At 38.6% G+C, this 26,596-nt stretch overlaps 2 long non-coding RNA genes across 3 annotated transcripts in view; one reads left to right on the top strand and one right to left on the bottom strand.

Annotated features, from left to right (window-relative positions):
* LOC309659886 overlaps positions 1-26,596 on the top strand; it is a 372,324-nt gene that overhangs the window by 270,689 nt on the left and 75,039 nt on the right. For both annotated transcript variants that reach the window (XR_014263020.1, XR_014263021.1), the window contains one exon: positions 12,370-12,456. This is a non-coding gene — a long non-coding RNA (uncharacterized lncRNA). The remainder of the gene's footprint in view (positions 1-12,369; positions 12,457-26,596) is intronic.
* The window catches only part of LOC309659885, a 58,258-nt gene continuing 33,328 nt past the window's right edge, over positions 1,667-26,596 (bottom strand). Inside the window, exon 4 of the long non-coding RNA XR_014263019.1 lies at positions 1,667-26,596. This exon is cut by the window's right edge and continues 17,543 nt beyond it. This is a non-coding gene — a long non-coding RNA (uncharacterized lncRNA).

The following is a 26,596-nucleotide window of genomic DNA, read 5'->3' as shown; positions in this document are numbered from 1 at the left end:
TGAAGGGGCTCTCAAGACAAAAGTGCTACATCAGCCTTTTATATGGTCTTCGAAAATCATTAAACCTGGAAAAATCTATTTGGCCTATCATGTTTACATTTGTCTCACTCATATCTTGCCAGGTTACTTCCTTTCTCAGGGGTTAAATGTGCTTTCCCCTATTCCCTTAATGTTTCCACGTTGAGTGAAAAAAAGCAACATATACATGGCACCACCCCGATCACCACGTACACACTCAGACACACATTTGCACATGTATCTGTAGAGTTACAAAGATTATTTTACACTCAATTTCTTTTATACTCTTGCTAAATCAGCATGTTAATTTATTTTCAAGGCTACTTATATGATTGAATAGATGAAAGCTTGAGAAAAAGTTGTGATTGTTGTGTATGTGTTGGCAGAGGGCAGGGAGGCTATAATCAACCTTGAAGGAAGCTAATGTCACCATACATACTAGCTCACCACAATCTCACATTTCTAGTCTCATTATGGCTGCAAATCTTGGTGAAGTCTAGTCTTTTTTTTCCCCTAGGAGGGAGAAGACTTGAAACTGCACTCCTGAGCTGAGAGGATAAATGGCTGCTAAATTATCTCAAGGAATGTAACAGCAACATTCAAAATGATCCATCATTTTGAATAAGTTGTTTTCTCCTCTCACTCTAGTCCAGTGGGGAAGACGCGTAACATCTTGGAAAGGGGAAAAATACAGGAGTACTTTGGGGGAACTTTTTTAGTAAATATAGTGAAGAGTGAAGTCTGGGAATATAACAATGAGCCAAAATAACAAGTGAGAGCAGTTGCTGAGGAGGGTGTGAGGTGAAGAGGAGGTGGACGTCTAAACTCTGGCAGGTACATATGCATATCAGCACCTCCACTTCTTTCTCCCTTTACTTTTACCCTGAGTGGAGAAAGACTGAACATTGGTAGAAGTCTGGGAGAAGAGATGTGAGAAGGAGAGACCAAAATCCCAATCGTCTACTCTAGTCCTGGTATCTATGGGTCATTGGGAACCTTGAGCACATAAGCCAAGCAACTTTCTGAAGCTTCTTTAGGGTCTTAATTTTCTTTTTTTCAAAAGAGAAATTTTTGTTCATCTCTTTTACCTCGTTTTTTCTGATTTTCTCTTTATTTTCCCAAAACTCTTATGTACTTTTCAGCTGCTATAGGGTCCCTCTTGGGATACCTCACCCAGGTCCCCTGCCATCCTCTGCCAATGCCCAAAGCTCCAAATGACCTCTTCCTTTCAGAGTTCATTACAACTAACACCCAGATTCAGAATGCAGTTCATTTCATTTATGTAGGTATTCAACTGAATTAATTCACATGAAATTATAAAAAATGGAATTTAACGATTCCTGAGTTTCTACTTTTATAATCTAAATGAAGTACTAATTGATGGTCTGAGTCTAGAATAGATGTTTGGAGGGAAGGCTTTTCCCAAAGTTCTGGTTTCTTCCTACCTCTACCCTTCCCACTTAATGAAGCATCTTTGGAATAGTTCAGCTTTGCTTTATCTGCTCACCTTTTTGAGCCCTGGTAAATATTTCTGTATTCCATTGGACTTAGAAACAATTGTAGGGGTAGGCACATTTTCATATAGGCAAATCACAGATCCAAAAATGGAGAATTTCCTTTTTTTTTTTTAAATTAATTAATTAATTTATTATTTTTTTATTTTTGGCTGTGTTGGGTCTTCGTTTCTGTGTGAGGGCTTTCTCCAGCTGCGGTGAGCGGGGGCCACTCCTCATCGCGGTGCGCGGGCCTCTCACCATCCCGGCCTCTCTTGCTGCGGAGCACAGGCTCCAGACGCACAGGCTCAGTAGCTGTGGCTCACGGGCCCAGTTGCTCCGCGGCATGTGGGATCCTCCCAGACCAGGGCTCGAACCCGTGTCCACTGCATTGGCAGGCAGACCCCCAACCACTGCGCCACCAGGGAAGCCCCGGAGAATTTCCTTTTTTAATACCAAGATCTGGCTATTAATTTACTCACACATTACAGAGCACAACTTTTAAAGACGGTAGGAAGTTTATCATACATGTTTAATAAATATTCTTTATTTATACTGATAGAAATGCACAAAAGAGCCTAGCAGGTTTTTAAATAATAGTTAAATAAAAATAACAAAGAGCCATTGACTTCTTGCCTCTTTATCTCGCTATACAAATGTCTGATTTTAATTTTATTCTTTAAATGTACTTTAACTCTCAAAACTGCAATTTATGGTAAATAATACTATAGATGCTCAAACATGTTATGTACGTTAATATATTGAAGACCACACCTGTTGTTTATTATTGTCAGGTGAGCAGGGTTTTGTGCAATCCTAAGAATAATGCTTTTTCTGTCATCACTCTGCATCTATGTAAGCTTAGTGTAACATGTCATAGATTAGAAAAAACTCTAATGCCACATTAGTTTCTTTTTTTTTTTTTTTTTTTAATTCACACCTGCACATCTCTGCAGCACATGTCTACAGAGCTCATTTAAAAGCCAAGCAGCCTCAAGCATATCTGTTTGGTTCATGCTCTGCTCCAGCTTCAGAAGTCACTCATATGCAAAAACACATGAATATGGGAAATGCTACGTATTACTTGTAGCTTTGGAAATCATTAGAAAAAAGGCCTTTATATATAGCAAGATGTTAAAATGAAGTTCTTTGAAATTCATTGTTTAGGCTGAGTTCCCAAAATGTCAGGGACAAAAGAATGGTGGCAAATTCTGAATTAATAGTCCAAAGTGAGATGATGAACCATCTTCCTAGGATTTGCAAAGGAGGCTTGAAAATACTGGTTTTATGACCCTTGGCTGACCATATACCTTTAGCCTATAAAGGGGGACACAGAGGCCTAGAGAAGGAAAGTTGGGAATTCGAGAAAGGCTTTCCCTAGAGAGATGCTCAAATCGAGTCATGTGTATTCACCACCTTCACCCTCCCAAAAGTGGAGGGTAGGGAGGGCGGGACTTCATCCTCCCTTTACTAGTATGAGGAACTTCAGTGGGACCAATCAGAGAGTTTAAGTAACTTTCCTGTAGTTTGAGGAACAGTGAACTTCTGTCTGACACAGACTTGAGGATTGAGCAGGAGGTCATGTCTGAAGCTTCTTGCTGGCATAAGAAGCAAAAAGGGAAGTAGCTGCAGCAGGGACAGCCTGCATGCCCAGAGTTTGATGAGCTAAAGATCTGTGAATGTTTCCCATGGATCTAGTATGGACTCTCTAGAGGAACTTGCTTGGAGTAGTCTTAGATGCACCTTGAGAGGGTTGTTTGGAAGAGCTAGGAGATCTCAGCCAACAGGCCTGGGGCTAATGGAGGAATAAAGTTGCCAGCTTGGGGAGATGCATTTGTACTATAGAGGGAGCTTCAGTGGGAGATCCCTGGAAATTGAGAAGAGGGGGTGTCTGAGCAATCCACAAAGCACCTGATGAGAGGAGCCAGCACTAAACTACCACAGCTAGATGAAACCGGGGGCAGATTACAAGGATGCCAGTACAGTAACACCTTTTCTATACAACCATGCTATACACACACACACACACACACACCTCTTCCTCCAAAGGATCCAGGAATCACAGCTAATCTTTATTTTTTTAAGGGGATAAGTACTTTTTTTTAATAGGCTTTATTTTAGAGCAATTTTAGGTTCACAGCAGTATTGAGCAATTTCCCACTTACCCCCTGCCCCACACATGCAAAGCCTTCCTCATTATCAATATCCCTCACCAGAGTGGTACATTTATTATAATTGGTGAAGTTACATCGACTTATCATTATCACCCAAAGTCCATAGATTACATTAAATTTCAATCCTGGTATTGTACATTCTATGGGTTTGGATAAATTTATAATGATATGCATCCACCATCATAGTATCAGTATACAGAGTAGTTTCGTTGTCCTAAAAGTCCTCTGTACTCTGCCCAGTCATCCTTCCCTTCTACCAATCCCTGGCAAGCACTGCTTTTTGTTTTCACTGTCTCCACAATTTTTCCTTTTCTAGAATGTCACATAGTTGGAATCAGACAGTATGTATCCTTTAAAGATTGCCTTCTTTCACTTAATAATTGCATTTATGTCTCCTCCATGCTTTTTCATGGCTTGATATTTACTTCTTTTTAGCTTTGAATAATATTCTATTGTCTGGATGTACCCCAGTTTATTTATCCATTCACCTAATGAAGAACATCTTGGTTGCTTTCAAGTTTTGGCAATTATGAATAAAGTTTCCATAAACATCTTTGTGTGGGTTTTTGTGTGGACATAAGTTCTCAACGACTTTGGTTAAATATCGAGGAGTGTGGTTGCTAGATCAAATGGTAAGAGTATGTTTAGTTTTATGAGAAACCACCAAACTGTCTTCCAAAGTGGCTGTGCCATTTTGCATTCCCACCAGCAATGAGTGAGAGTGTCTGCTGCCCCACATCCTTGCCAGCATTAGACTTCTTGTCAGTATTCTGGATTTTGGCCACTCTAATAGATGTATAGTAGTATCTTGTTATTGTTTTAGCTTGCATTTCCCTGATGACATATGATGTGGAACATCTTTCAATATGCTTATCTGTCATCTGTATATCTTCTTTGATGAAGTGTCTGTTAAGGTCTTTGCCCATTTTTTTATATTGGATTTCTGTTTTTCTTATTGTTGAGTTTTAGGAATTCTTTGTATGTAACAGTCCTTTATCAGATATGTCCTTTGCAGACATTTTCTCCCAGTCTGTCTTCTCATTCTCTTGACAGTGTCCTTCATAGAGCAGAATTTTTTTTATTGAAGTATAGTTTTTACAGTATTGTGTTAGGTTCAGGTGTAAAGCAAAGTGATTTCAGTTATATATATTTTTTCAGATCATTTTCTATTATAGGTTTTTACAAGATATTGAATATAGTTCCCTGTGTTATACAGTAAATCCTTGTAGCTTATCTATTTTATGTATAGTAGTTCGTATCTGTTAATTCCATACTCCTAATTTATCTCTTCCTCCCTTTCCCTTTTGGTAACCATAAGTTTATTTTCTATGTCTATGAGTCTGTATCTGTTTTGTACATAGATTCATTTGTATTCTTTTTTATATTCCACATATAAGTGATGTCATGTAACATTTGTCTTTTCTGTCTGAGTTACTTCACTTAGTATGATATTCCATGGAGCAGAAATTTTTAACTTTAAGGAAGTCCAGTTTATCAATTATTTGTTCACAGATTGTGCTCTGGTGTTGTATCTTAAAAGTCCTCACCAAACCCAAGATTATCTAGATTTTCTCCTATGTTATCTTCTAGCATTTTCATAGTTTGTATTTTACATTTAGGTTTTGATCTATTGATATTTTGAGTTAATTTTTATGAAGGGTGTAACGCCTGAGTTTAGATTCCATTATTATTATCATTGTTGTTGTTGTTGTTATTGTTATTTTGCATGTGAATGTCCAGGAGGTCTTCTGGCACCATTCATTGAAAAGACTATCTTTCTCTATTGTATTGCCTTTGCTCATTTGTCAAACATCAGTAGACAGTATTTATGTGGATCTATTTCTGGACTCTCTATTCTGTTCCATTGATTTATATGTCTTATTTTACCAATATCATGCTGTCTTGATTACCACAGCTTTTTAGTAAATCTTGAAATCAAGTACTGTCAGTCCTCTAACTTTGTTTTTTCCTTCAATATTGTGTTGGCTATTCTGGGTCTTTTGCCTCTCTATATAAACTTTAGATTCAGTTTGTTGATATCCACAAAATAACCTGCTGAGATCTTGACTGGGATTTCATTGAATCTGTAGACAAGTTGGGAAGAACTGACATCTTGACAGTATTGAGTGTTCCTATCCATGAACGTGGAATATCTCCCCATTTATTTAGTTCTTTGATTTTGTATGTCAGAGTTTTGTAGTTTTGCTCATATAGATCCTGTACCTATTTTGTTAGATTTATACCTAAGCATTTCATTTTGTAGGGGGATGCTAACATAAATGGTAATTTTTTAAATTCAAAATTCTGCATGTTCATTGCTGGTATATGAGAAAGCAATTGACTTTTGTGTATTAACCTTGTATCCTGTGACCTTACCATAATTACTTATTAGTTCCAGGAGTTTTTAATTGATTCTTTCAGATTTTCCACATAAACGATCATGTCATCTGTGAATAAAGACAGTTTTATTTCTCCCTTCCCAATCTGTATACATTTTATTTCCTTTTCTTGTCTTATTGTATTATTAGGACTTCTAGTGTCATGTTGAAAATCAGTGGTGAGAGGTGATATCTTTGCCTTCTTCTTGATCTTAGTGGGAAAGCATCGAGTCTCTAATCATTAAGTATGATGGTAGCTGTTGGTTTTTTGTAGATATTCTTTATTAAGTTGAGGAAATTTCCCGTTATTCCTAGTTTACTGAGAGTTTTTATCATGAATGGGTATTGGAGCTAATGACTTTTTAACTCATGAGATAATATGAGACATAAGGTATTGTAATAAATGACTGAGTTTTACAAAGCATATGTGCCTTAGAAAACCTGTTATTTAAATAGGTAAATCACGTAAATTGGTTAGAAAACATATGAAACAATGGTTGTATTTTCACATCCACCACACCACATGGGATGTTTTGAAAACAGAAAACTTTATACAATATCTTAGATTTTAAACAGTAAATAATGGGAATACAACAAATTCTTCTGCCTGTCAATTCTCCTGCCAAAAATCAGAATTAGTAATGTACATTCATTTCCTTAATCCTTATAAAACGTATCATGCAGGGGGCTTCCCTGGTGGTGCAGTGGTTGAGAATCTGCCTGCCAATGCAGGGGACACGGATTCGAGCCCTGGTCTGGGAAGATCCCACATGCCGCGGAGCAACTGGGCCCGTGAGCCACAATTGCTAAGCCTGCGCGTCTGGAGCCTGTGCTCCGCAACAAGAGAGGCCGCGATGGTGAGAGGCCCGCGCATCGCAATGAAGCGTGGCCCCCGCTTGCCGCAACTGGAGAAAGCCCTTGCACAGAAACGAAGACCCAACACAGCCATAAAAAAACAAAAAACAAAAAACAAACAAAAAAAAAAGGATCATGCAATATTTTTAATGGAATATCTATTTTTTGAGAAATTCTTCGTCTGTATATTGGAGTGCACCAAAACCATTTACATTGGTTATACTTGGCAGAAACTAGAGGAGAGAATGATGTAAAAGTCCTTGGGAAAAGATCAGACAAATCATGTTGTGTGCTTCTTCTTGCTCTAGTTTTCTTTAGTGTGCCTACCTCTTAGTTGCACAAGAACTATCTCCACCCTGTCAGTAAATGACTTTTGTTGCATAAAATGCAAGTAGTTTCCACTGCCTCTGAGAGAGTAATTTTTTATTCAACTATTACTAATTTGGGTTATCTAATTCAATTATGTTTGATTGGACCCTGCTCACTGATGAGTCAATTGAGAATCACACCATCAATATGTGCCAGATGTTATAGCAAATTTTTTTTTAATTGTTACAATAGTATGATTATTAAGACTCGATAATTATTCAGATCATTTTAGGACAATTCTATTGTTTTGATAATTTTAGTGTTTATACTTCAGTATAAAAGATCTTCCATTCATCTGCTTTTAAGTATCTGGATGGCTGAATTGAGAAATATCCTAAAGTGTTTTTTTTACAGTAATCTCTAAAAAAAAATTCAACTATTGTTCTTTGTTACTTCTTAGCCTTGTCAGATTTTTTTCTGTTTCATACTAAAATAAAATCTGGAAGTGAAAAATATCGTTGAGACCAAGATTTTACAGTTACTAATTAAAATTTTTTGTATTCATAAAAAGACTTGTTCTCAATAATGGAATTTATAAGTTGTTTCAATTATATTATTATGAAATAATTTCACTATAATAATACATATTTATCAATTTTACTTAAAGATATTTGTATAAATTTTATTTTGAAAAGTTCCCACTGCTCTCAAAATTTTCTGAAAATTATTGATCTACATCTAAAGTTGAATAAACACTTTCAAAAATCATTTGTATTATAACACTCTGGGCTTAGGCTTAAATAAATTATTTATATTTTAGTAAAAATAGTTAATTCTGGTATTGCATTTATAACCTATTAATTTAAACACATGGATTTAGGTTTATGTTAATAATGTCTACAAAAATATGTTTGCTAAACGTCTTTATAAAGCAGACAATATTATAGAAGATAAAGTATTTTCAAGGCCTTTGCTATTGTCTGTTTACATACAAATAGAAAATGTTTATTAGATATGATTCTCACCTGTTCATTAAAACAGTTCCAGGAATCTGATATTCAGACATAATAATAAAGGAACAAATCAAATACAGGAATAACCAGAGTGATGAAATCAGAATTTCTGTGTTGTTAGATAAATTATTGGTCAGCCAATCCAAGCACTCAACTGGTGATTGAGGCACTTATTATGCTAGGTACAGGACTAGTTGTGCAATACAAATAATTAGAAGAAGTGGTCTTTGCTCTCAGTGAGCTTAGATGTGGGAAGTAAAGTATAAACATGTGAGATTTAACTAAAAATATTTAGTTAAAAATATTTAAATCAGTTGAAGAGATTGCTAAAAACAATGGCTCAAGAGAGTATATTACCAAATGCCAAAATAATTAATTAAACAATCTGTCCTTTTCAGAGGAAGCTACTCAATCCATCCCGTAGATTGTTATATGGAGGACAGTCCCATATACATTCTTTAAAACCTGCAGAACATCCATTTTGATAGTTCAACTTAGCTTTCTCTTAAGTTAGGTATTTTGGTGACATTTCTTATATAGGGCATTCCTTGAGATACACTACAATACACATTTCGGTAAGTTAAATCATAATCTATGCATTGTTAAGGATAACATTAGATTCTCAGATGCAAGGTCTCTTTTGGTTCATGTGACAAGAAGAGCTAGGAAAATCTGATTAATATAGCAGAAATGGGAAGAAAAAACTTCAGCTGAAATTTTCTAATTTTTGTGGATTACAGGTTGAATCTAAGTTTTTTTTCATATTTTTTTCCATTGTGGTTTATTGTAAGATATTGAATATAGTTCCCTGTACTATACAGTAAGACCTTGTTGTTTAACTATTTTATAGTTTGTATCTGCTAATCCCAAACTCCTAATTTATCCCTCCCCCACCCCATTTCCCCTTTGGTAACCATAAGTTTGTTTTCTATTTCTGTGAGTCTTGTTTCTGTTTTGTAAATAAAAGTTCATTTGTATCATATTTTGGATTCCATATGTAAGTGATATCATATGGTATTTGCCTTTGTCTGGCTTACTTCACTTAGTATGATAATCTCTAGGTCCATCCATGTTGCTGCAAATGGTGTTATTTTATTCTTTTTTTATGGCTGAGTAATATTTCACTTTATATCTTCTTTATCCATTCATCTGTTGATAGACATTTAGGTTGCTTCCATGTCTTGGCTATTGTAAATAGTGCTGCTATGAGCATTGGGGTGCATGTATCTTTTTGAATTAGAGTTTTCTATGAATATCTGCCCAGGAGTGGGATTGCTGGATCATATGGCCACCCTTTTTTTAAGGAACCTCCATACTGTTTTCTATAGTGGCTGCACCAACTTACATTCCTACCAACTGTGTAGGAAGGTTCCCTTTTCTCCACACCTTCTCCAGCATTTGTTATTGGTAGACATTTTAATGATGGCCCTTCTGACCAATGTGAGGTGATACCTCATTGTAGTTTTGATATGCATTTCTCTAATAATTAGTGATGGTGAGCATCTTTTCATTGCCTATTGACCATCTGTATGTCTTCTTTGGAGAAATGTCTATTTAGATCCCCTGCCCATTTTTTAATTGGGTTTGTTTTTTTGTTACTGAGTTGGTTGAGCTGTTTGTATATTTTGGAAATTAAGCCCTTGTCAGTCACATTATTTGCAAATATTTTCTCCCAGTCCATAGGTTATCTTTTCATTTTGTTTATGGTTTCCTTTGCTGTGAAAAAGCTTATAAGTTTGATTAGGTCCCATTTGTTTATTTTTGCTTTTATTTCTGTTGCCTTGGAAGACTGAATCTAAGTTTTTTAGAAATGACTGTGATGTTGGTGGTGGAATGGGGAGGATATTTGTTCCTTTAGTCAAGGATTTTTGAGCTCTGGTTCATCCCATCTCCTTGCTCTCTTTTACTAATTAATTAAGATGAAATAGCCTCTTCTTCCCTTTTTCTCCTCCCCTTTTTCTATCAACCCCGCCAAAAAGAAAGTTCTCTGATTCTTGGAGTAAGTTCCTATTGCCACTACTTTCTATTCTGTGTTAATTTCTCCTCCAAAGAATGTGAGACTAGGACTCAAGGTCTTTCTCTCTTCTTCTCTTCAGATATCAGTATCTTGTGTAATCTTCTATAGTACGACATGTTCTATTGTATTGGACATGACATGACTATTTTACTTCAGTGCAAGGGAATCTGAGGGTTGAAACTATAATTGAATCAAATAAGTTATAGATATACATTATCCAATTACTAAGTCTATCTCCTGAGCCTTGCAAGCTAATTATCTAGTCACAACCATGCCCTCCTCTCTATTTTGTTCAATAAATAACTTTATTGTGAATCTACTTCTACTCCACATTTCCAACATTTTGGCTCTCTGTATTAAGAAATTTAAGAAATGATCCTTCAAAATACACATAGTACTATGTAATCTTAGAATGTAAAGGAGAGATTGTCTAGACATCTCTTTAAATATAAAAAGGGATGACAGCTTTACTTCTTCTTTTCTGATTTGGATTCCTTTTATTTCTTTTTCTTCTCTGATCGCTGTGGCTAAAACTTCAAAAACAATGTTGAATAATGTAGTGAGAGTGGGCAAACTTGGCTTGTTCCTGATCTTAGTAGAAATGGTTTCAGTTTTTCACCATTGAAGACTACTTTGGCTGTGGGTTTGTCATATATGGCCTTTATTATGTTGAGGTAAGTTCCCTCTATGCCTACTTTCTGGAGGGTTTTTATCAAAAATCTACAAACAATAAATGCTGGAGAGGGTGTGGAGAAAAGGGAACACTCTTGCACTGTTGATGGGAATGTAAATTGATACAGCCACTATGAAGAACAGTATGGAGGTTCCTTAAAAAACTAAAAATAGAACTACCATACGACCCAGCAATCCCACTACTGGGCATATACCCTGAGAAAACCATAATTCAAAAAGACTCATGTACCACAATGTTCATTGCAGCTCTATTTACAATAGCCAGAACATGGAAGCAACCTAAGTGTCCATTGACAGATGAATGGATAAAGAAGATGTGGCACATATATACAATGGAATATTACTCAGCCATAAAAAGAAACAAAATTGAGTTATTTGTAGTGTGGTGGATGGGCCTAGTGTCTGTCATACAGAGTGAAGTAAGTCATAAAGAGAAAAACAAATACCATATGCTAACACATATATATGGAATCTAAAAAAAAAAAATGGTCATGAAGAACCTAGGGGCAGGACAGGAATAAAGACGCAGACGTAGAGAATGGACTTGAGGACACGGGGAGGGGGAAGGGTAAGCTGGGACGAAGTGAGAGAGTGTCATGGACATATATACACTACCAAATGTAAAATAGATAGCTAGTGGGAAGCAGCCGAATAGCACAGGGAGATCAGCTCGGTGCTTTGTGACCACCTAGAGGGGTGGGATAGGGAGGGTGGGAGGGAGGGAGATGCAAGAGGGAAGAGATATGGGGATATATGTATATGTATAGCTGATTCATTTTGTTATAAAGCAGAAACTAACACACCATTGTAAAGCAATTATACTCCAATAAAGATGTTAAAAAAAAAAAAAGGATGAGAAAATTCAGACTCAGAGATAATAATCACAAGAAAGTGTCAGTACTGAGATTCAGCAAAAAAGTCACCTGACTCCAAATTTAATGCTTATACTTACTAACTCCTTTTGTCACCAATACACTAGCATTTCCTTTCCCTATAGTATTAAATTGTACAAATTCCAATAATTAATACAGAAAGACTTCACTATTCTAGCCTGTAGTAAGATTTTCAGGCGTCTGGTACTGAATCAAACAGTCTGGTGTTTTGTTATTTTATCAGGTAATAGAAAATTAAAACCAGATGTGACTAGCCTTGCTGTAAAACCTGTTAAAAAACAGGTTTTCTTGATCTCATAGTAGGTTACTCTGAGATTAGACCTCAAAACTTATGAATTATTAATGGCTAAAAACAGCAATAAAAAGTTATTCTAAAATTTCCATACACTTGCCTCCTCTGGGTCTGGGATGGAGGCAGGAGCTTGGTGAACACAAATATATACTTGTTTGTGGAGTAGTCATCAATAGCACGTGTCATGATTATTTAGGCAAAATACTCACTTTTCCATTTCTTCCTTTTCTATAGCTTCCATTTGCCACCGGCTTTTGCACCCGCCTGCCATTTCCTGAAAGCCAGTGTGACTAATGAGTGCCAGAGGCAGCAGATGGGAAGGTAAGCTTTTCCCGTCTGCACTCTTATATTAGCCAGTAGGATTTCTTGTTCTTTCCCGTAACATTCCACTCAGTTGATCACTAAACACTCAGAAACAATGTGAGAGGCGTTTAGTACTTTAATATAAGGATCTGCATCAGAGATTATGCAAGAGTTAGATGAAAACATGGTTTGAATTTACTTGCACCTCAGTCAGGAAAGTATGGTTGAGCCCCACCTGTGGTGCAGTGTATCCATAGCTCACCTCCTAAGTTTTGCCCCTGACTTGGCTATTGAAAATTTATTAGAGCTGATGCAATTTTACAATAGATATGCCCAATTCTGACCTCAAAATCAGCTTCATTATGCTATAGGCCATATTAAATTGCTAGCAGATTCATAAAGAAATCCATCCTTCTAAATGTGTGGAAGGGCTCTGAATTCTGGTGGTCATGCACTCTGTGAAACAGCTCCCAATTATTCAGGGACTCATTTTCAAGTCAGAGAATCAGTAAGGTCTTTAGAATGTCCTTCTTTTCCTTCCTATAGTAGCTGTCCTTTTGGTCATTTCACTGCTCATTAGAACTTGCAGCAGGGGGCCAGAGAAAAAGAAGTAAAAAATCAATTCTGTCTATTTTGTGGTAGTGGATAACAAAATAAGCTATTGTGACAATGCAGAAGATGTGGAAGCTACTGGTTATAATGAGGCTTACAGATTATCTGCACATCAGTTATTGAGGTTTATTTTATAGATGTGGGAAACTGGGAATTGCCTATGTAGAAAAAAAATTTCACTTCTGTAGCCAACTATATTTCCTATCATCTTTACTGTTAATTTTTTTTTATCATAAAAGCAGTGGTAATAAAAACCTAAGCATCATATATAAGTGTGAAATAAAAACAAATTCTCTCTCTGCCTCTCCCGCAGTCCCACTCCTAAGAAGTAACGCATTTTGAACAATATTATTTTTAGATCTCCTATTGATGAGCTCCATTACTCTAAATAGTATATCTCTACTGTTTTATTTAACAACTCTAAACAGTTATCTCTTACCTATCAACTCTGAAAGATAAAAATGAAGAATGTAGCCCATGTATATGATCTCTCCTGTTTTCATGCTCATTTTAAATTATTTTAGCACTTCTATCATTACCTTTATAACTTCAAACAGTAGATTTAAAGCTATATATATGTATATATACATATATCAATGCTTCTCACCCTAGTCTGCATGTTGCAGTCACCTGAGGAGCTTTATAAAACACAAATCCCTCGATCCCACACCCAGAGATTCTGAGTTTGGGGTGTTGCCTCGCTGAATCTAAGGTGCAACCGAGATTGAAAGCTATTGGTCTAGAGCAACTCTGAAATCTAAAAGGTCAAAGGAAGGCAGCATAAAATATTGATTACCAGTACAACTTATGTAGCCAAATTGCCTAGGTTTAAATTCCAGCTCTACCACTTCGTATCTGTGTGATCACAGGCAAGTATATTTCTCTGTGACTCCGCATCTGTGTATTGGGGGCCATAACCATAATAATGGTTCTTAAGGTTATTATATGGATTCAATAAATTACTATTAAACTATTACTATTACTATTAATACTTAGATCATAGTGTTACATAAATGTAAAATAATAACTACACCAGCTACTGAACATTTTTCCTCCTATCTCTTAAATTTTTACCTTCTCATTCTCCAACACTTTGAACCCTGCCTTTTCGCTGAGTTCATCATTCCATTCACAGTTTTGCTTACTTCCAGAAGTCTGTGTACTAGACTCCATTGTCCATCACTTAATCCTTCTCTTACCACTGTCCTTGATTTTGTAGCCCTGTTGTCGTTCTGATGAAGCAAACTACCCACTGAGTCATCCTTCATTCTTCCTTCTCTACTCCTCACTTGGACTATTGAATGCTACTGAGAAAAATGGTGTCATTACAAATTCATGGTCTGGTACCCTACTTAGGTTCTCCACACCATCTGATTTTTTTCATGTATTGACTCTTCTGTTCCTCACACTGTGATTCCTACAAACTTCTCCCTCCACAAACTATTTATTGGGTCTCTTTTCCATCTCAGGAAACAACTTTTCCTCCTATCACATTGAAAAGTTAGAGGCTGTCAATTGTAGACTTCCTCACCTTCCTACAGATGGATCAATAAACGCATGTAGCCTTACTTCCTTTCCTTCAAGTCTCAAGGAAGTGATACATACCTCCTGCTCAAAGAGAATTCACAAATCAGTGTTCATGGTTAGTCTCATTCCTTCTCTCCATTTCTCTCATTCTCTGTGTCTCTCTCTGTGTCTCTGTTCTGTATTTCAACTTTTTCACATCCTTCATTTAGATTCTCCCCCTTAACATATCAACATATTTAAGGCTCTCATGAAAAAATTCTTCTCTCTAAAAACCACAACTTCTGTGTCCTTCACTTCACAGACAAGCTACTCAAAAGAATATTGTACACTTACCTACTTTCTTGTCTCAGTTCCTCTCAGTCTCATCCTACTGAAATTAAATGTCTGTCCCTCACACTTCAACAAAGCTCTCTGATGAACTAACTGCCAAATCTAATGAACTCTTTTGAAGCCCCATCTTGTTGCGTTTCTCTATGGCAGTAGGCATAATGTATACTTCCCTCTTAAAAAGAACATCTCCTTTGGCTTCTGAAATATTGTTTCCTTCTCGTTCTCCTTTGATAATCTTTTCCAGTCTTCTCCATGGGCTTCTTGTCTTTTGTCCACTCATTTAGTATTGGTGTGTCACAACTTATGACTTAAACTTTGTAATCCTGGGTGTTTCCTCTATTACTATCCTCTGATACTGCTGTGTATAAACAGTGGCTCAGAAATCTTTATCTGCAGCCTAGAACTCACCCCTGATCTCTACTTCTTTAGACACAGCTGTCTAATAGAACTTTCCCATCTGGCTGGCCTAAGGAACCCCTAAAATTGAGCTCATTTACTTTTCCACAATCTTGTTTTCCTTCAAGTTTTACTAATTTTAGGAATTAATGAATAGTAATTTAGTGAATGACTTCCAACACAGGAATGACTTCCAACACACTTCCAACAGAAATCTAGGTCTCACTCTTTATATCACTCTCACTTTCACTTCACATTCCAGATGAGTTTTTAAGCCCAGTTGCTTCTAGTTCTATAATCTCTTTCATCTTCCCTGCCTCCTATTATTTACCTCCATTGCTATTGTATTATATCAGAATTTGATCTTTTATTGGCCAAGTTTACTATAATTGTCTCTTAACTTGCTTCTTCCAATCTATCCTTCACAAGAGAATTTTTCCCAAAACTCATGTAAAAGGAAATGAATGTTTACATATTTTAAAATGGAGATTAAACTTATTTTGTCTTATTCTTTACACCATTATAAAGAGTGATTTGACCCATTCTGTGGGAGAGGGTAATACTATTTCATCTCCCAGGGAACAGAGAGCAAGCAATTATGATTTTGAAGACACAGTCCATCCTGCACTGAGGAAAAGAGAAGCCAACTTTCTTCATGCTAGTAGTTTGAACTATTGAACTCCAGTTTTAATGGGTCACTGAGGTTTCCCTTTTGACAGAAAAGAAAATAATATCATTTTCAGGATAATAGAGATCTTTTTCTATGTGTACTGGTTTTTGTTTTTGTTTTTTTTTCTAGTGAGTAGAACAGAGGTTCTCAAGGTGTGGTCCCTAGACCAGAAGCTTAATTATCACCTGGGAACTGGTCAGAAGCACAAATTCTTGGCTCCTACCCCAGATCTACTGAACTCGAAATTCTGGCCATGGGATGCTACTAATATGTGTTTTAAAAAGCTCTCCAGGCAATTCTGATGCAAGCTAAAGTCTGAGGAATACTGGCCTAGAATGATGTCTGTCAAATAGTGGGTATTGAATAATCATTTGTTGAAAAAAAAGGATAAATATTGATATAAAGGGATAAAAGGGCCTTGAGGTTGCCGGGTTGCTATGAAAGGCACTGTGGAAGCTTCCAAGAACCTTGTTGAGTCAGAATTCTCTCTAGATAATCACTGTCTTCCTGTGAGAGGGACTCTCAGGTTTCCCACACCTAGGACCTGAGCCCTTCGGTGGTATGGTCTATCAAAGAGTGGAACATCTCTTCATGTGCACCAGGAACTTTTCTTTGGTGCTGAAACTCCAAGAACAGCCCCTGAACACCAGTCAGGGAAGGTGCAGGAAGCTTTGGTTTCGGGATGGCTGTCAGTAGTCTGAGCTGGGTTGATAAGGGATGAATACATGTGGGTACAATTTGTGATAGTGTTAGCATATTAGTCCGATTGCAGCTTAAATTACATCACAGGCATCATAGCACACATACACTAGTCCTAAGCATTTTTCTCACATCCTTTTTACTTAATTCTAGATGGGACTCTATCAACAACACAGTGGTTTAGTGAGACAGAAAGAAACCTTTCCTAAATTCTTGGGATAGTAGAGTAACCTGCAATCCATGATTAAGACTGGAACATAGCAGGCATCATAAGAGCTGAATTAGAATCACTGAAGACCTAAGCTTCTAGTGGCTAGTGTTACCAGCAGGGTAGTGATTCTGATGTGATTTTTATAAGGTGCTCCAGTCTGTTGACTCTAATTCATTTCCCCAAGAGAGTCATGAAATATGATCCACAAATCCATCCTTCTTCGATTCAACTTTCTTAAAACAAGGATGACCCCATTTCTAATGGGAGAGCCCTGGACAGCATATAAATATGGTCAGGGAGAAGAGCTCTATTTGCAATTAGGAACAGTCCTCCTCCACTACTCTTAAGAAAAGTTTTCCCCTTGTTTCTGAAAAAAATAATTATTGAAAGTTGAGGTTGGGGGAAGCGCTTTTCTAGTGCTAGTGAGGGAGTTTTGTAAACGTTAACTAGGGAATACCACTATGACACTTCAAAAATACCAGGCACATGAGCCCCCAGAATGCTGAAGGCACATGTCCCAGAAGCTCCCTCCCACCCCCCTGTGTTGAGGTTATCAGCATCTCCAAACTGATTAACCCTTCAATCTTTGTTCTTAATGCCTAAGCATTGGTGAGCAAATCTTTGGACAAGATAAGAGCAGAAAAGCTGGGCAAGTTACTCTCCTGAATGCCTGTGAGGTTAAGAAAAGGGGTTCTGCATATACCATGTTGCCGGAGGCCTGGTTCAGAGAACACTAGCTAAGGGAAACTTAAACACAGGAAGTGTTGATTAGGTCCACCTGAGACTGATGTGTGCCCAATCTGTGCAAAGTTCTGTCAGAGAACTGTGTAAAGTTCTCAGTGAACTTTACGTTTTAAACTCAGCCTCCTAAAAACCGAACACTCTCCCCAAAGCTGATAAATATTTGTTGGTGGGTGGGGTGGTAGGCAGGGGCAAAGAAAGTGTGGATACTTCCTGCAAAAAGTTTTGCCCCACTCACCCATCCTCAGGAGCTGATGTAGAGGAAAACAACAATAGCTGAAACCCTCAAACACAGCTGTCTGGACTTCCTGGGAGTCAGCTGCTGGTGTACTTGGTTGGCTACAGGCTATCAGACAGATGCTGAGGCAAGTGGATCCCAATATCCCACCGAGAGGGAACTCGCTCAGCCTGTTCTCACTGACATGGTCCAGAACACCCACAGTGGGACTGTAATAAGGAAGGTACTCTAGGCCCAATATCTCAGGGGGAAGATGGGGAATGGGGGCAGAGCATGAGCCCTTCCTGGACAACTTCAGAAGAAGTCCAGGCTAGGCTGTCTTTCAAGCTTAAATTTCTCCCAGGACTGCTGGGGTCTCTGAGTGGAGGTGACCAGGCAGGGAGAAGAAAGTGGGCTTTCTTAGTGGGTCACAAGAGATCATTGTAATCAAATTGTTCCATGAAAAAAAAAAAATTTGTATCCTGAAGGATAACCTTACCCAGGCCTGTTGAGCCAGAATTTCTTGAAATGAGAGCTGTAGGTGGTCAGTGGTTAAAGTCAATGAATTGTAGCCAGAACTTGAAAGCCAGCAGGGAGCCTCACTGTTAACTGGAACTGAGCGTAAGCAGTTTAGAATAATGCTAGCCCCACACTTGCAGAAGCATGCAAACTTGAAGGCCTTCCATAGTTTTCCTGTTCACATTCTGTGTTTAGATGCCTACAGAGAATCGAAGGCACACACTATGACACCCTACTCTTTTCTAGGAGTTGTACCTCCCAGACCCCTCGAGTTAAGCTCCAAGAACTTTGATTTCAGGGACTTCCCAATACCCAAGGAGTGGAAAGAAATGGAGAAAGGAACTTTAAGCCAAGAGTAATGTTTTTTCTCACCATGATTGAAATATGGAATGTGTTCAGGGTGAGAACACAAACAGAACTGAATGACCCTGACCTTTTGAAAAAGGTCCAGAAATAGCTCATTTTATGAAGTTAAAGATTTGAGAGTGAATAAATAAAAGAGTTGCCAAATAGTGGCATAACCTTTGAACCTATGCAATCCTTTTGTTTCCCACAATGACGGTGAATAAGAAAGCAATTCTGAGAAACTGATCCTATGACTCTCTACTCACAGAGTCTTCAGGCATGAAGTCCAAATCCACACACAGTACATAAGGCCCTCTAAAGTCTAAACCCTCTGCAGCCTTAGGTCTTATCACATTTGTAGTTCCCCAAACAGTGCCCGGCCCATGGTGAGCACTCAGCACAAAGGTATGTAAGATAAAGTTCTGTCTGGATAATACTTCATCTCTGAAGAACCACCAAGACTTATGAAGCCTTTCTCACGCTCCCCTTTCCCCAGATATAGCAGTTATTATTACATATGTATGTCTATAATCGCACCCATGTGGCCGTGAGCTCCTACGCAAGAAGAATATCATTCCACTCTGTGTTCCCAGAACCTGGCATAGTCTCAGGTGTTCAGGGCATACACAAAAATATTGAATGAATAAATGAATAATAAACAAGCAGCTGAAGCACAAGGATGTGTAGTGCCTTAACGAACAGCATTTTGTAGAACAACCAGGACCAGAAATTAAATACAAAAATTTTAGCCCCAGCTCTCTTCAGAACCCCACCACAAATTCTCTGTTACATGAATCCTTCTTTGCTTTGTTTTGCATTGAATTTCTATAGCTATATATAAACTGAACGCCTGGTGAGTGGGTGGGTAGTGGTGTTCACTCTTATTTAGTGAAATGTGAATATATCAGAATTACAGAAAATAGAAAGAAAATGGTTTATGCAAAGGTGTCAGTTCTCCTGCCTGTTTTTTTAAATCTGAGATGGTGCCGAGATGGTTCAAACTTAATATTCACATCCATTTTGTCACATCAAATATGATCATTAGCAAACAGTGTTTGATGGTAGCTATTTCCTGACTGACAATAGCCATCCGGTGGAACCCACTTTCCCATATGCCTGGGGCTGATACATTTCAGATAGTGTGGAAAATAGTAGGAGGAAGGAAGTAATTAAAAATGAAGAGGAAGCTGGGGGCAGGGGATAGGTACCAGTTTTATCTCACACAAGAATATCTCTATACCTATTCTCTTGAAAGTTATGGGTGGGGACAGAAATACTATTTTTAAACCTGTTTCATGTCCTCAAGTTGGCATGCGGTCCTGCCCATAGGATGAGTGTCAGGAAACCCTGAGGGTGGGCATTAGTGTTTAAAATAAGCTCAGGCTGTAGCCTAAGAAAACAGGAAGAAATTATCTCTAGGCTACTGTGGATACAGAGGAAGCTGGGAAAGGAGACTGTGGTAAAATTATAAATTCAGTGTCCCAAGCAATATTCTGTAACAGGTCTGTTACTCCCCCCAACCCTAAACAGCACTTCACTCTCACCAGCAATACCTTCACCATGTGGAGCAGAGGGTGGGGCTGCGGGTAGCTGAGTGGGAGGGAGGCCTGGCTGGCAGGGTTCCTAAGCATTGCAGAGGCTTCTGAAGCAGCAGCATCACCCAGAAAGACAGAGGGAAAGTGTTCAGCAATAATTTGTGAACACTGAGGATGCAAAGTGAGGAGGCTTTAACTGCATTCTTAATTTCAGGACTAGCCTGTTGCAAAAACTGACTGGTTATTCATTAAATTCCTGTCCTGATCTTTCTGACTCAGCATTCAGCTATATTACATTACCCACCCTTCCTCCACCTCCAATTAATGGGGTCATGTGGTGAGTTCTGGCCAGTGGAATATGGGCTGAAGTGATTGATGCCATTTGCCAGGCCTGGCTCATCATCCACTACAGTCTCTTCCTCACTCACAGTCTGCGTGGAGAGGAATCTGAGCCTCCAGAGGGAGGAGGTGCCCCAAAATAGATAGGGTCTGGGTGTGTAAATGATCTACTCATGAGGTGGCCGACCAGAGAGAACACTCCCTCCCGCCAGCCATTTGGGTTTCATATGTCATTTGATGAAGCCACTGACGTTTGGGAGTTTATCCTTTGCAGGAGAGATACAGCTGCAGCTTCCAAGTCTTTCACAAAAATGACTCAAATGGTCTCACGTACCATGTCCTCCGATGTTCTCTGTCACTCTCAAGGAGCACTTTCTTGACACCTCTCCTCCTGTTTTGGGCACGCAAGCAAACTGTTCATTCAAAATGGCAAAAACTCACTTGTGGCTAGAATAGTAATGACATTTAAATAGCCGAGGAATCAACAGAGCAATTTTTTGGAGAAAAGGTATAAAGAATTGAGGGGACATGATGAGCAAACTTTTAGTCATCATGGCATTCTTCTTTTCATTAACGTGCACGTGTAATTTCAACTAAAGTGCCAGGTCCCCATGGTTCCTGAAAGCAAGCTCTGGGGTTTAACTAGAATAATGGGGCAATGTAAACAGCTTTGGGCTCTCAATTTAAAGCTGAGATGTTGAAGCAAGGTTATTAAACAAATAAATAGACACATAATCTCTGTATATCTGGAGTGTAGTCGTGGGAGATTGGAAGTTGGGTGGGGACTGGGGGACACATAAAACAGGAATACTGGTGAGCAAAGAATTTCCACAAGGTCCTGTTGCATATTTGAATCTTAATCTAGATACACAGCCCTCTTATTTACCCAAGTGATGAATCAGGACGCAGTACTCCAGGGGAGGGAAAGAGTAACCTTGCATTCTGCCCATTGCTTGCTCTCAATCTCACTTTTCTGTTGCCTCTACCCAAGGATAAAAAGGAAGTTCTTTCTTCAACAAAGATGATTCCCTGGTTCACTGCATTTCCTTACTTTTCTACTTCCCCTGTGGCACTCGAGCCTTGTAGTGAATATAAAGATAAAAGCTTATTTAAGAGCAGAACTACTCATGATTACAAAGTGAAGGAAACAGGTGTAGCTGCCCGAGCAGTTGAGGGAACCAGAATGCTGAGCTTCAGGAATACACCAGCTAGGTGATCCCTGCAGGATGGCTGGGACAAAAGGAAAGAGAATCTGTCTACTCACCTTTGCCTGGGGCAGCCAGTGAACTGCTAGGGATAGAAAAACAAATTGTTGGTACCTCTTCCCTGTCTGATTTTCAGGGAGACTCCTCTGAGTGCCCTGAATGACCCAACACACAGGGCACCACCAGCCCGGTCAGCAACTGCTAAGCCATGTCTTTGACCTGCACCACTTCCCTCCCTTGATGTCTTTTTGTGAACTCGCTTTTGGATTAGAAACCTTCCATCCCCATATACACATCTCTTGACTAGTGCTTTCTAGCAGGTTTCCTGCCAGTTACTTTTCCCTCCATCTCAGAGAGACCCTAGACAATGGTGCTACCCCAAGATGGAGGAAAGATCCATGAGTGACTGAAAAATATTCCCAAGAAATCTTCTCATCTTAAACTATATTATGGTTTACGCGTACTTTCACTTCCTTGTAAGAACTTCCGCCTATTGCTATTAAACTCAGCTGTGTGATATACTTGAAGTACAGGAATGTGAGCATACCTGGTATATGCTACTACCTTCCAGAAACCCTAGGAGGCATTGTGAGTTTCTGCCAGTTCTTCTGCTTCTGCCTCCTGCCATGAAATGGCCCATCCCACTCAGAGATTTCTTCTTTAGCTTGGGTCCAAGGAATAAAATGACACATGGAGCAGAGCCAAATGGAATCAAGCAGAGACACAAGCATCTGCAGCTGAACTGCAGCCACCAGTTATACGGTGCTCTGTTGTTGAAAGCCACTAAGATTTTGGGGTCATTTGTGAATGCAGCAAAGCTGACTAATATACCACCTGATCAGGAATACTAGGAATGGATTTTGTGAATGAGAGAGAAAATGTATTGAATTAAACCCCTATATGGTTTTTGAGTTGTTTATAAGTATTTACTGTAATATAACAATCCCTCCCCACTTCCAATAGCCTAAGACACTCATTAGCCCCTGAAACAGGAGGGCTGTGATGATGTAGAGAGGAAAGAACCTGGGTCCTCATACTGGGTAGGATTGAAAGGAACCAGCTTGAGACTTCTCCAAAAAGCTGGGGCAGTGGTGAACATCCACCAACCCGATGTACTGTAAGTCAATACATTACAAGAAGAGTGTGGCAGTTTTAGTATATATCTTTGTAATAGCTACATAGATAAAGTTGGCTTTTCTTTTTATCTTTATCCTATTTTACTCCCAGATTTCCTAGATACTGTTTCTTAGCAACATGAGAAGGAAAAAGGTCCTTTCAAGCTGGCACTGCAACCTGAAGATGCTCTTTTGATGACCTCTATATTCCCTGAGAAGCTCCTTAGTTTCTCTATTCCTCACTCAAATCCTTTGAGTTATTCTCTCTCCATGATTCAAGCATATGTCAACCTTTCTACCTACTTTTCTCTAGCTCTGCTTTTAATTAGACCTAGGATATATTCTGCGTTGGCTTCATTTTTCGGTATCTGCTTTTGTCAATTTACTCCTCCTTTTTATCTCCCTCTTCTTTATATATCCAACCGAACACTAACTAGAACGCTTATACTACTGGGAGACAGTTCTCCACGAATCCCTTGTGTTTCTGCTCAACTTGTGAGCAGAAGCACTGACAATTTTTTTGTTCTAAACTGTCTTTTCAAGGATGTATATACCAAACCACCTTGGAAGATAGAGATAGTATCTTGCTCCAGAGGAGAGAGAAGGCTTGTTTGCTGTCCAGTATAATAAAGATAATGTCTTCCTCCAGGGTAAAGGTTGGGTGGGTTTGCTTGCCGCCCAATATAAAAGACTGGAGCTTCCTAAGCTCAGGATTCCTCAGCTGTGACAAAAACAACTGTGTCCGCTCCACAGCACTTATCTATGCCTACCTGTGTCACCTTTGGGGGTCTTAGAGGACACAGGGAACTGGCACAAACATAAATCTCATGCTACTTGCTGTGCTGTGAGTAATAAAGTTCTTTGTCTCTGACCCAGAAGTCTCATATCTTCTGCCAGCATTCATAAAACTATGGCAGGCTAATTCGCTAGCTTGCAAGTTGGGCAAAATCTTGGATCATTCAGAGTTCTTGACATATAGTACCTCCTAAGTAATTATAATTTAAATTATGACATATAATTTATCATAAATTAATATCTGTAAGTATCCGTGTTTATATGTATCATATATGACACCTCTTTCTTTAAAAAAATAAGGTTGTAAAACCACAGTATACCCACAACACACACAAACACAATTATCACTGTATCCCCAAATGTTTAGCACAGTTCCTTGCTCAAATAATAGTTTTGTCCAATGATTGAATAGAAAACTAGGAAAAGAATTGTACATTATTTACTATCAAACCATCAACCCATTTACACCTCCAGTTGCTACTGTGCTTCTGGATAGAATGGAGGAAAGTCAACACTGATTTTAGGTCCAAAACAGCAACCCAGTCTAGTCGATATCTCCCAGAAGTGGATGCACTGGTTTTGTTAAGAATGTATGAAGTCATCTCATTCCCACCTGTCCAGGGTAGAGCTAGAGCTTTGTCCTTCTCAGAGAATGTTTTTGACCCTCTGGCCTTGACCACAGTATCATGTACAGTACCATAAATATTGGTTCTTGAGTACCTCATTCAACATTTTCTTTTGAGCATCTTTTCTTTGTAAGGAAGTACTAGGCCCTTGGGATTTAAACACGTAAATGGGTAAATTATAATTCAAAAAATAGTAAATAATACTACATAGTAACAGTAATAGTGAATAATAGTACAATTAAAAACTCTGCAGAAGACATAGAGAATGGACTTGAGGACACAGGGAGGGAGAAGGGTAAGCTGGGATGAAGTGAGAGAGTGGCATGGACTTATATACACTACCAAATGTAAAAGAGCTAGCTAGTGCGAAGCCGCATAGCACAGGGAGATCAGCTCCCGGCTTTGTGACCACCTAGAGGGGTGGGATAGGGAGGGTGGGAGGGAGACGCAAGAGGGAGGAGATATGGAGATATATGTTTATGTATAGCTGATTCACTTTGTTATAAAGCAGAAACTAACACACCCTTGTAAAGCAATTATACTCCAAAAAAAGATGTTAAAAAAAAACCCCAAAAATTCTGCAGAAGCCCAGAGAAGGGTAACCAAGCCTAAGGATTAGGGTAGAGGGTATGTACAACACCAATATTTATATCCCAACCCAATGTGGGGGCCTCATCCACTTTTATTTTACTTCTGGCTGCTTAGACCTTGATTTTACCATATGGTACAACCATCCATTCCTTTTTTATCCCTGTCCTGACACCTTACTTCAGCTTTTACTACCAGCCTTTTGCTCCTATAAAAAGTCCTTGATTTGGCATTTGTCCCTTACAGAATTTTATTCCAAGCATCTTATTTTCATGTTCTGCTCTGGTTTTCCTGGTGCTGACCATGCAGCAGGGCCACCTGTTTGATTCTAGTGCAGTCTGGGGCAGGGCATCTGTGTTCCTAAAAGCCCCTGACATGTGTTCTAATAGCAGGCACATTTGAGAATCTTCTACAACTCCACCAATTCTGAATTGAAATGGTTATGCATACCTGTCAGCTCATCCTAGTACCGGGTTTTTGCCTAGTTAATTTCTCTCAACTGTAACCTAGCCTCTGTTTCTTCCCACTCTGCATTTTGACTTTACAGAGAATAGAGAAGCCATGACTAGGATTGTTTGTTTTCTGATTAAGGGTTAATAATGTCACTCCAGAGATAAGAACTAGAATCCAGGTGGGTTTTGTTTCTATCAGGGGGACTTGCACCAAGTCTCACAAGGTGTGGAAAATCACAAGTAGGACTTAGTGCTAGCCTCTCCATCCTAGCCCCAGTGGAGAAGAAAAGGGAGAGGGAGAGGAAAGGAGAAAAGATGACAGCTTTCCACCTCTCCTGGTAGAATAGCATACAAAGAAAGTGGAGAAAAAATTGGGAGTTGCCATGGCAGCCTGAAGCTCCCCTCAGAAACAAAGACCTTCCTTGTCCAGCCATGGGAGGAATAACATCTTTCTTCAGCAAGTCTCAGCAGAGGCTATGGTAGCTTCAAGGACTAGGGAATGTACTCCTGATCCAGAGAAATAGCCATAAAGAGGGGCCCTCTTTATTGATGCAGCAAGCAGCACATTCCTACAGAGTGTGACTAGGCATTCAGTGACTAGGATACCAAACACGAGAAACCCACCAATTTCTTAAAAATATGTAACTATAAATCAACCACACTCTTACATTTCAAACGTTTTTACATGTAAAGTCAAGCAGCTGAATTACAATCATGTTGCAGCAGTCTGATTAATATTTAAGTCTTTTAGTCTTCCAGCTAATTTAGGAGATAATCCAAAAACCAGAGAAAGTATCATTACACTGTGGTATTTTTGGGCGGTATCCAGGCACCCTTAAAAGCATTGGCTTAAATATACCTTCCAATTTAAGTTGCTAGTGGAGTACTGAGTGGGCTGAAAGTGTCCAGGGATCCCTATCTTTACGCCACTGTAATCTAAAACCTGGGGGCTGCTGTTTAATCAGTTGATCAACCGACTATTTATTTGATCAATTAATTCATAAAACATTTATTGAGTGCCTATTATGTGCTAAGGACTATGCTAAGTGGTAAAGATATAGAGATAAATAATTATAAAAAATCACCATCTTAGTGAGCTTTCAATATATTAAGGCAGTTATAGTTTCAAAATATTGTGACAAGTGTTATAATCATCAGAGAAGTATATGTCTATATAAAAAAGTAAAGGTATATATAAAGGAGCTAACACCCCTCTCTACTTGGGGTAAGGAGACA

The sequence above is a fragment of the Balaenoptera physalus genome (assembly GCF_965194825.1).
Source record: "Balaenoptera physalus genome assembly, chromosome: 4".
NCBI lineage: Eukaryota > Metazoa > Chordata > Mammalia > Artiodactyla > Balaenopteridae > Balaenoptera > Balaenoptera physalus.
The sequence above is the reverse complement of the archived record's forward strand: the minus strand, read 5'-3'. Positions and strand labels throughout refer to the sequence as shown.